The sequence below is a fragment of the Conger conger genome, chromosome 13, assembly GCF_963514075.1.
Source record: "Conger conger chromosome 13, fConCon1.1, whole genome shotgun sequence".
NCBI classification, from domain to species: Eukaryota; Metazoa; Chordata; class Actinopteri; order Anguilliformes; family Congridae; genus Conger; species Conger conger.
Window position 1 is genome coordinate 33790314 of NC_083772.1, and position 11793 is coordinate 33802106.

Genomic DNA, 11793 nt, shown 5'->3' on the forward strand with positions numbered 1-11793 from the left:
CATGTAGACAGATATATATTTTAAAATCTATTACAGATTGTAATTGTTTGGAGTGACATAAAGAAAGGAAATATATTTTATTTTGAAAATTTTTAAAAAGCAAACACAAATAATTCATGAGGTCCCTTGGTGGACGAGGCCCTACCTATTCCTTATGGTCAAACCGCCGATGAAAATACAGCAACATCAAACCCTCCGGTGATTCTGTGTCTGAAGGTATATATTTTGCCTAATATAAAGAGGCAAATAAAAAAAAATAAAAAACACTGTCCTCATAAAACAGTATAATATTTACTCCTTGCCAAGCTCAAAATGTATGGATTTTGCATATTTATTTGTTAAACAAAGTATATTATTTTGGTCTAGTGAACAGTGCCAGCAGGTTGGCAATACAGTTCATGCATTTGTTTTGTCAATTTATATTGTAGAAATAAACAAATTAGTCTAATTAATTAAACATATTCTTGCAACATATTTGAATATTCAAATCTAGCATGATGGAAATTATTCCATTTTGGAACAGTCAATTAGGTGGACTCTGGCCTTACACTATGACTACGAGTTTGCTACTAGTGTTGTGACATTGCATATCATGTCTCGGAAAACGACAATACAACATAATATCACACTATATTTGGTCATAGGGCAAAGTACATGATCTTTGTGAGGGTCCAATTCTCACTTCCACAAGTGGCATTTCTAATCTTTCAATGCTCAATATTTATATTTGAATTGAAACAGAAACAAAATGAAAAAAGCCTTACCTGCCTTGACCCCAATCAGCGTGACCTTAATGCCAACCGCTCAAAAGAAACAACTCTCCTTAATATAAGCATGCAAATGTGCAGAAGAAGCATTTCTGTCCTTTGCCTTGATCCTACTTAAATTATCTGCTGCATTCGATGCATTTGATCATGTGGTCCTATTGGCTACCCTGACAGAATAAGGTAATCTCAGGCAATGCCTTCTTCATATCTTTCTGATTGGTCCCATTGGGTCAACCTGACATTTCTCAAGTCCCAGCTCCTTAGCACAGGGGTCCCCCTAGGCTCAATCTCAGCCCCATCCTGTTTTCCGTGTACAATAAATCCCTCAACTTTATTGTATCCTCACATGCCTTCTCTTGCTGCTCCTATACTGACAACACACAGCTGTTTCTCTTATTTCCACCCACAGATTTTTAATGCCTTGCACATCAAAGCTTGTTTGAATAGTATTGTGCGTTGGATGATGTTGATGTTGGCATCTCAAACTCACTTCTTGGCAAATCTTAGTTCCTCTGCGTACCAGCTAAATCCTTCCTCCTTGAGGATATCTGCATTACCCTTGGTAATCCTGGTGCAATCCTGGATACGTTTTCACTGAGAACATTGCAGTTGCTCAGAGCTGCCAGTTTGTTTCTCATCAACACCATCTTTTCCTTACTACATATGCTACCCAGATTATTTCCAAAGTGTGTATGCTACTCATCTACTACAGCTTTCTCATTGAGGGTCCCCCTGCATGCGTCGTGAGGCCCCTCCAGCTCATACAGAATGCTACCACTCATCTACAATCAACCAAAGTAAATGTCTGTAACACTTCTCCTTGTCTCCGGTCCATTATCAGTTGTGACACCAGTCATTTGGCATCAATTGTGCTGCTTGCCTATACCTTTTATGTATGCGATTTTGTAAATTGGAAAAGTGCCTGCTTATGTAATGTACATATAATTTCAATCTGTTCTACACACGCATGCACACACACAGTAAGATGTTTTTGGTACTTGTGTTTTAAGGTGTAAGGGTAATTTTCTTAATTGATTCTTAATTGACAATGTGTGTTAACATAAAGACAATCACATGATTACAAATAACCTTTTAGTGATTTATTCTTATTACTATTAGACCACTTTCTGAATTAAGTGCTTACTATGAGTCTTTCTCTGTCTCTCTCCAGCAGACAGACAGCCTTTGACCTTAATGTCTCTGCCTCTCAGCTAGCACATTCTGGTCTTACAGCAAGGTCAACAAGGGGTATTCAGAAGACAAAATACTGATAAATGTTTGTGGCCAGCTTCATGTCTTTTTGTTTTGGTAAAGCCCCCCCTTCAGGAAAAGTGTGTATAAGAGTCTTACTGTGTCTGATTCAAATCAGAAAGCCGGTAAGCTTTCTCACTTTCTGTAATTTCTTTGCAAATAAATCCGAAAGTTAAACTCAAGTATAGCTATCGTTGTTTTTACTGGGATCTGTTTCATCAGACAATGCCCACCTGTGAAATGTTAAAAAGGGCATTTTCCCCTAACAAAGAGTAACTGTATGTATATAATTAGGGTAGAGTGACAGTAAAGTATCACAGACAGAGCACAGTGCTAACAACCAGAGGGTTTTTTTTTCCAGAGCAACACCCTGAGACAGGCCATCATCTCTGATCACCAATTTCTGGTTCCTTTCATCGTCAGGGAAACTTTCTGACTGCAGACATGAGGTTAGAACTTCAAACGGACCTCAAAGACAGACAGTCATAGACCTGGACATTTGCAGGAGCACATTTATTTAAAAAACATGGTGGGGGGGGGGGGGGATTATAGCAAACTCCTAGGACATTCTTTCTCCCAGCCCGTTCAGAAGCTGCCAGGAAGGTGTAAGAGTGACAAACATGTTACAAAACGGGTTCAGAGGGAAACAAAAGCAAAAGAGAAGAAACGAACAACCTCTTCTAAACTTTGGCCGAGTCTTTTTTTCTTTCTTTCTTTTTTATGGAACACATAAAGCACAATACTATGCAGGAAAGTAGGATGAAGGTCAGAACGGGGCTGGAAGGTAGTCACCTGACAGCAATCTTGTAGCTTGGGGCCACAGCGGATGACGTCAAGCATTCCTCCTTCACAGCAGGCTCCCTGTGATCCTCGCCTGCTGGAAATTGACCGTGCTCACCTCCTTAAGGTTCTTTCTTATGTTTCTCATCACAGGCTTATTAAATGTCCTGGCTTCATTCCTCTGCTATCAACCCCCACCTCGCTACCACTCTCCAGCTTTTTCCCTTGAGTTTGTTCTGCTCCAGGTGTGTGTAGGGTTAGGGTTAGCCCTTGCATGTAGAGCACTGGTTCTAAATCTTAATAATGGGACCCAAAATGTGAAATTTAGTAACTTTTAGGGACCCATAAAATACAAATACATCTAAAGTTCACTAGGCTGTGCTCATTCTGGGACCCACCTCTGTTGCCACCCATTTTTAGAACTGCTGCTCACTGGATATTTTAGTTTTCGTCCCATTTTCTGTAAACTCTAGAGGCTGTTGTGCTTGAAAATCACAGGAGATCAGCAGTGCCCTATCTGGCACCAACAATCATTCCATAGTCACTTAGATCACATTTCTTCCCCATTCTGACATTTGGTCCGAACAACAGCTGAACCTCTTGACCACATCTATGTGTATTTTTTGAGTCTCCAAAATCAATGACTCCCATGTTGAATCAGAAGACACTAAAAAAGAAGCGTGTCTGTCACCAGTGGTTCTAATTATTTATCTCCTGGAAAAACAGTCTTTTGATGCAGACAGCATGCAGATGGCTGTGTGTTAGGCAGCTGTGCACATTCAAAATGTTGCTTGAGGTGTTCACTGTGGTTTCATCACGAGTTTCCCTTGAAAAGCCGGGCATATGTTAGGATAATTGATATACAAAAGGTTGTTTTCAGACATGCATTTGGGTAGAGGTCAAATCATAAACATACTCACCAAGAGTGCGGGCCTGGATCTACAGTATAGTTTCAGTGCATGGTTTAGGGTTGCCAAATGTCATGGCTTAGGGTTACTTTTCAACCGGGATGTCTGGTTTCCAAAATGTTTGTCACATGCTGATTAAGATTAAAATAAGTGGTTTTGGCATCTGTTTGATTGGTTCCTCATCCATGACTGATTGGTGTGACGACTGGCAGGAGCATAAGCACTGCAGCATTACGTTAGTAAAACAGAAGACCGGATGGCACAACTGGCAAGGTGACGTAATCTACTGAGGTTGAGCCAGATGAAAATAAGGAAAGAAAAAAGTGAAAAGAAATATCATCCTCATAAAAGCAGGCAGCACTGCTCACACAGTTCATTTCAGGTTAACTGCGGTCATTCTCCTCTGTGCCCATGTTCCCCTGTAACTCAAACTCCTGTGACTAACAGTACAGAATTCACCTCTGAGAAAACAGAACTAAGACCATTCGGAAGGCCTGCTTAGTCATCCAGAAAAATGATGCTTCATCATCGAAACTCCACTTGAATTGTCTTTACTGACACTCACACACGTACACACGTACACACACACACACAAGCATGCACACACACACACACACACAAGCACATGCACACACACGCGCGCACACACGCAGACACGTAAACACACAAGCACACACACACACATGTGCACACACAAGCACGTGCACACACACACATGCGCACACACACAAGCACGTGCACACACACACGCACACACACACACACACACACACACACAGCGATGTGCTGCACTGGAAGAGCGATAGATCAGTGAGACAGCTGGATGTGAAACTGCTCAGACAGAAGGAATGCCCTTCCTGGCCTGCTGAGACACACAGAGGCTGTGACTTGGACAGGAACCAAACTAAGACCAGTTCTGAATCAGCGGAGAGTGAGAGTGGTCTCATAAAGTGGTTTTTATCCAGTTTTTATTACCTCATTTTCCCTGGGTTTGGAACGTTCCGGCACTTGTGTGATGGGAAGAGAACAATCCTACCAAATGAAAAACTTCCACTATCCATGCATGACTCTACTGATAACAAACACTTCTCTCTATGTTCCTTGTAGGTCAGGACAGTGACACTAATATGACTGTACCTGTTGTTCTCAAGCTATCGTGGAGGAGTAAATTGTATTTTTGTATTTTTGCAGCCACAATCAGCACTGGCAAGGTCAGGGTTTCATATCAGTACGGAAGGCATGTCACAGCATTGGTATATAATATGACAATACAATGGGCCACTTGGGAGCTTTTATCAGTTACAATATTCATCCACTTCACATCTTAAGTGTTAAATGTCTAGATAAGGAAAGGTGACAGGGCTCCCTCTATTGACAGTAATGACAAATACAAGGAGTCCTCATTCATTCCTGTCCTTTGTTACTTTATAGACTTTTTAGGAAATGTAATCTTATAAAACATTTGAAAACATTTTCCTCAGGACTTAAATCCATTCAAAGTTGCTTTATTTGATGCAAAACTTGATATTTTCATAAAGATATTCAATTATCAATCACAGAAATGTCTTTAGCCACCATACTATAACATGGCAGAAAGGTTCACAAACAGAATTGGCCAAAAAAACTAACAAAAACAAGTTCAATATAATCAATATAACTACCTGTTATGTTGCTTGTTTTGTCAGTAACCATGGAAATAAAATGAACAGGGGAGTAAGCTCATAGCGACATCTGGTGGTGTAGCTAATAAATAATACATTTTAATGCTTTGTCAGGCTGCAAGATTTTGCCATTTGCTATGCAAGTGCAGAAATAGGAATATTCTGCTTTATATGCCCAGTTAATGGTGAGCTATATCCATTTTCTAGCCTCTACTTTGCATAATTGTTTACCAAGGTGATTCTACCTCTACATCTTGAATCTTGGTTCAAGGTGGAAGGTAATATCATTCAGGATCCAAAAGGAATACTTTAAAGCATACACGCACACATATGCACACAAGCTCACGCACACACACACACACACACACATATACACATGCCTTCGGCTGTGGACTACATTTCACCACACACAGCTCCAGACACAGGTCGACTAGTTCGATGACCCCTGCCCAACGCCCTCAGCGTTCCCCAAATCTATTTGTCTTTTGACTATTTGACGCTTCAAGCCTTCACATGCATGATGAATTACGGGAAAATGTCAAAGAAGGACAATAGACGTGCCCCTCATTCCTGTCCAAGCTCTGTGAAAACGTGAATGTGGGTTTTACCGCATAGCCCGGAGTGTTCCGTCACATGACCCAGTGCTTCTGCTCTTTCCAGAGCTGGGGGGTACCAGGGTAAGAACAGAGCAGCTGCAGAAGGAGCCTAATTAGCTCCGGGCTCCCAGCGCTCCTCTAATTCAATTACTGACACCATTTATCAGCAGCAGCAGCACAGGGCCGAGCTGACACACGCTGACGTCAACCGCGTCTCCCAGAAGGCCTTGCAGCGAGAGCTGTGTAAAATCGAGGATGCGGTGTGGGGTATGCAGCTGGGGAGGGTGGTGTTTTTCACATTCTTAAACCCTCCTGTTGGAATATTTTCCGCAGTCACACGCTCTTTCCGTGATGAAGGGAAAACGGGTGACCGAGGCTGTGTTTGTGGCCCCACTGAAGGAACGCTGGGGGCCGCAGGGCCAGGAAAGCAAGCAGACAGATTGTTCCTGGCACTACTTTCATCTTCCCTTAGATGTCCACACAAGGAGCCTCTTTTTACTGAACAGAGAGGCCATACTGTTACAGAACTGCGCAGTGGCACCTGATCCCTGGTCAGGGCAGCCGTGTACAGGCGAAGCTCAGAGGAGAACAGCGAACACGTTCTTCTTGTTCTCACATTACAACATATTCTGGTTTTCACACAAGAATCAGACACACCATATACACACAATGCATTGCTCTCTCTCATGCATGTACGCACTTTATTAGGTACACCAGCTTGTTAAAGCAAATAGCCTGCACATTCAAACAGAGAATCGTCTACAGCCTGCAGATAAAGTGAAGAGGTTTAGTTGTTGTTTGACCAAACATTGCATCATCGAAACAGCTTAGTGGCGGGACCTGAAATGAGCGGTTCATGCTGATGTTGAAGCAGAAAAGTAGGATAGAATACCTCCACAGCAAATTAAAAGACTGATATTGAATTATAGGAAGCATTTGCTTACAATTATTTCTTCTAAAGGTAATGCAACCAGTTATTACGTTCAAGGGGGCAATTACTTTTTCACAGGGGTTATATGGGTGTTTGGTAACTTTTCTCATTAAGTGAAGTGTTTCCCGTTCACTCAGGTTCCCTTTGTCTGTGATTACATTTTGATTACACTTTTTCACAGCGCTGTATATGAGTGTGCTGGTGGGGGGTAGGAGTGGAGGTTTAGAAACAATCTGTCACCTCTATCCAGTGCCAGGAGACAGGCATTCACAGCCCCAGAGTGTGTCATTAACTATGCAGCATGCGGTCTCTCTGATCAGCAGCCCCACTGTGCCCATACCTCTCTTTCCACAGGCATCTGTCTGCTGCACTAAGGTCACCTCAAATGTACAACACGGGATGACAGAGCGGGAGAGAGAGAGAGGGAGAGATAGAGAAAGAGAGAGACCTTACAGGTGCAGCCTACATGTGACCTTAAGATAAAAGTTGAATGAACTTCGAATAAAATTCAAGACGCGACTGACTCATCTTTTTTTTTTTTTTTTTTTTAATCTGAGAGATTGATTGGAGCTTTAAGCAGCTTTGTCACTATGTACATGTACAAGTATTTCCTGGCAGAAAAGCAATGTGAAGTGACCCTGAGAGGGGAAGAGCCAGGGCACAACACCGAGCAGCCTCTAGTCTGGGGTCCCTGTTAGTGGGTGGGTAATGGACTGAAAGACTGGAGAGAGTGAGAGGACAGAGGAGAGGGTAGGAGGGAGAGGGAGCACTGGCAGAGAAGGGCAGTGGTGCTCACACAGTCCTCTCATCTCTGCCTCTCTGCAGACGTCCAAATGAGGTCTGAGCTGTCCGTCTCACCACGGAGACCGGAGGGGCCTGATGACGCACGCAGCAGCAGGACTGACAGTACAGAGCAGAGAGTGTGTGTGTGTGTGTGTGTGAGTGTGTGTGTGTGTGAGTGCGTGTGTGCACATTTTTATAGTGGGGATCTAGGGGGAGAAGGGGACCCTAAAACCAAATTCAACTGCACTGAATTTGGTTTTAAGGTCCAATGGGGGAAAGTGCCCTATGCACCTCCATTTTGGCTCAGAACAGAATAACTGATCTTCTATTAAATTACCTGCAGGTAAGACTGTAGAACAGAGTGCAGCCTTCTCCCCAAACCAAATCAACTGAGCTTTTTGCTTGAAAAAAAAAGGAAAAAAAGGATCACAGAAGGAAAGAAAACTTGGATCCAATTACAGTACAGTTGAGAAAGGGATACAGTGATCCAGACTGGTTCCAGCACTACAGTAGGGAAGTTACATAAGCCTGTCTGGCTCCTATTTGTTTTATTATGTGTTATGCATAGTCACAAGCTGGCTGTACGTAATCAGCCTCAGGGCTATAGCCACGTGTTCAGACTGTAACACAGCTAGGCTTAAGATCTGCAGTGTGCACATGTACGTGTATGTATTTGTGCATGGATACTCGATTATTCTCAGATTCCATGGAAATAGTGAAAAAACAAACCCATCAACAAGTGACTGAAAAATGTTTTTTTAAGCTGTTGGTAGCCGATGAACCTTGTGCTGTGTACACCTCAACAAATGAAAATACGTTTCCCAGAAATCTCTGGGGCTACACAGCTAAGCCTGCATGATTATTTTCCTGAAATGTGTTCCCTGACTGTTGACTGTCGAAAGCAAAATAGTGCAGCCTTCCCAGCAAAACCTACTTTATTTTGTATTTTAAAATTTTCAACAGGATGTTCTGGTGGAGTGAACAGGGTCAGTTCGTTGGCAATGACTCACTTTTTTTCCTGGTACCTGAGCGCCATGGCAACCAGCCATTCAGGACACACTGGCCCTCAGCAGGTAGCTAATTGTGGCTTGTAATTGAGATACGCAGGGTCTTAAAGATACGCAGTTTCTGATAAATCTGACAAAACTTGCATGGGTTGGTTCAGCTATTCTAACTGTAAATACCCCCCCACAACCCAAGAGCACATGGCTGGTAAGACGAATGACCCATTATTCTACAGTAAACGCTCAGTCTCTAACTATAGATTATCTAAATTTCAATGTAAAGGCACTATCTATGGAGAGGCGTACAGAACAGGCCCCTGTAACAGGATTACATCAGTATGATGGAGATCATTTGGTACCTGGATCCCTGTTGTGCTGCTAAAGACGGCACAGCGTAATGACGCTCTCTCCTAGCTCCACTACCACACTGCTGGGAGTTTGAGAGCCCCTGCACCATTCTGGCACAGCTGCGTCACCGCCGTTTGTTTGAAAACACATCCCATTAGGCATGTACTACTGAGAAGCCTGAGGTACTGTAAGGTAAAAACATTTTTGGGCTTGTGGGGGGGGGGGGGGGGGGGAAACCCAGAGGGGGGGGGGGGGGAAACCCAGAGAAAGTGTCTATTTTGTAAAGGCTGTTTTGGTTCTGCAGGCCCTGGCTAAGCCCAGCCACTGGGGAAGCCATTTTGAGCCCCAGCTCACACCTACAGGCCTTTCCATCCAGCAGGGTCCTGCACACAACCAAAGGGCCTCCTGCCCATATTTTCCTGTACTCAGGACCGCTGTTCTGAAATGACTTTGCCCTTTGGAGCAGAAAGGGAACATTTGCTTCCCGTTAGAACGGGCTGCGTTTAATAGAATTTAATCACGCCATTTTGGCAGCTCGGTGTTTAATAACTTTTTAATTGTCCGCCGAGTCTCCGTTTTTGCATTACTGGAGGATGGTGCCCATCTGCAGAGACAGAATGTTCTCTCGACGGGCAAGGCCTTTGTTTACAGCAGAGCTGACTGCACTGTCGTCTGCATAATGGGTGGTCATCACGCAGGGCATTAGACAGACGTGTTCACACACACACACACACACACACACACACACACACACACACACACACACACACACACACACACACACTCAATAGCTTAAAGAACCGGCCTTAATTTCGTAAAGCAAACTGACCATTGAAGCCCAGCAGCTGTGACTCCATCACTGCATGCAGATCCAGCACAAAAGCCCACATTAAATCTGAGGCAGCCTTTCATAACCATGGGCCCGAGATACCAGACATACACCCTCTCCCAATCATCAGAGAAAGATTAACCATCTGTGGAAACACTCCCTGCAATCAGAGAAGGACATTTAGAAAGAGAAAACATTGGTAGAAACTTTCCATCATCAGAGGAGGACATTTAAATAGAGCTTGAAGCTTAAAACTGATAGCTCAGATGATCTAAATCACAATGTGGCATTATCTCTTACCGGAACAAATTGAAGGCTCTTACTTTTTCTTTTGCTTTTTTGTTTTTGGTAAGTTTGGTAACTTGAGTATGAAAGAAGCATACCAACATGATAAAAGGTTTCTGTAGTTGAATCTGGTGAGTGGTGCACACACAGCTCACCGACAGTGCAACACTGCCCCCCCCTGGACATCACTGACATGAGACATTGTAAGCTTAAAACAAGCTTAAAACCCTCAGTGAGTTTACTTTTGCTTGGCTCATGAAAAAACAGATCTGTGACAAGGGTCTGGTTAATGTGGAATATGCAAAAAAAAAACTATGGCAAAACATATCTGATAATTGAGAATTCAGTATGTAAATGTGCTTCTGTATCCATCTATATCAAATCAGAAAATGGAAGTACATGCAATAGATATCTGAAGGAAGCTGGAGTAAATGGAATTATTGGATCTCATCTCCAGATTCCTTAAAAAAAAAAAAAGGACAATGAGGATATGTCCATTTGCTTGTCATACAAAATCAGGCCAATTATAGAAAATACTTCCTCACAACTTGACACCTGACACCACAGCAAACAAATTATTGCTGTTGGATTAGTTTTCTGGGAGACCCATTGAAAAGGCAGCCCTGTATCTGATCTGCTCGGGGTCCTTGCATATGTTCGTTGCGAAATAATGCATCACTGAATGGCGCATTTTGATTACTGTAGATGTGATCAGGCTGATCAACAATTTACAGCACTTTTCTGTGGCTAGCTCTGAAACCAAGAGCACAGCAAATGTAATGTAAAGTCTGACATTTCTTTGTGTTGTCTTGGGTGTGGCAGAGTCCGTTGAGACAATGTGTGTATGCTTAATAAAATATTTACTGAAAAATACTTGCATATACATTGCTGAAACATTACTGACACAAGCAAAGGGACAAATCATTTTTAACTAGACAATGTCAGGAGCGTGAAGTTCTGAATGAGAGATTCAAGAGTTTGATCAAATCAAAGCAATCAAAATGCAATGATAAGTCATTAAGGACCATGAGCAGGTTGTTGAGCCGAACAGATTGTTTACAGACACTGGCACCTGGTGACATTACATTAATCGCATTTTGGCAGATGCTCTTATCCATACAGTTGATTAGACTGTACGGATGGAGCAATGCAGGGTTAAGGGCCTTGCTCAAGGGCCCAACAGCTGTGCGGATCTTACTGTGGCTACACCAGGGATCGAACCACCGACTGTGCTGGACCCAGTCATGTACCTTAACCACTACACTACAGGTCACCCGGATGAAACAGAAACGAACAAGTGAAGAACTGCATTTGAACAAATCAATGTGTAGATGTGGGTAAATGTATGAATTGGATTGGAATGAGGAAAATAAGGCCTATTTAACAAACTGAGAATGTCTTCAAACTGACTCATGAGAATTTACCTATCTGTTCACCCTCTAACTCAAAGGGAGAACTTTCCAGCTTCTTGCATTACATATTGTATACGATTTTAGGCTTTGGAATGACAAATGGGCCATCCCTAAGAAGCCAATGAAAAGTGAATTGAAGTCCAGAGTACGAGAGCGAAAACCAGACGGACAGAGAGAGCAGGAGGAGGAAGAGGGAGACTGATGAACCCAGAGGAACTAGGCCAGCAGACAGAATGGA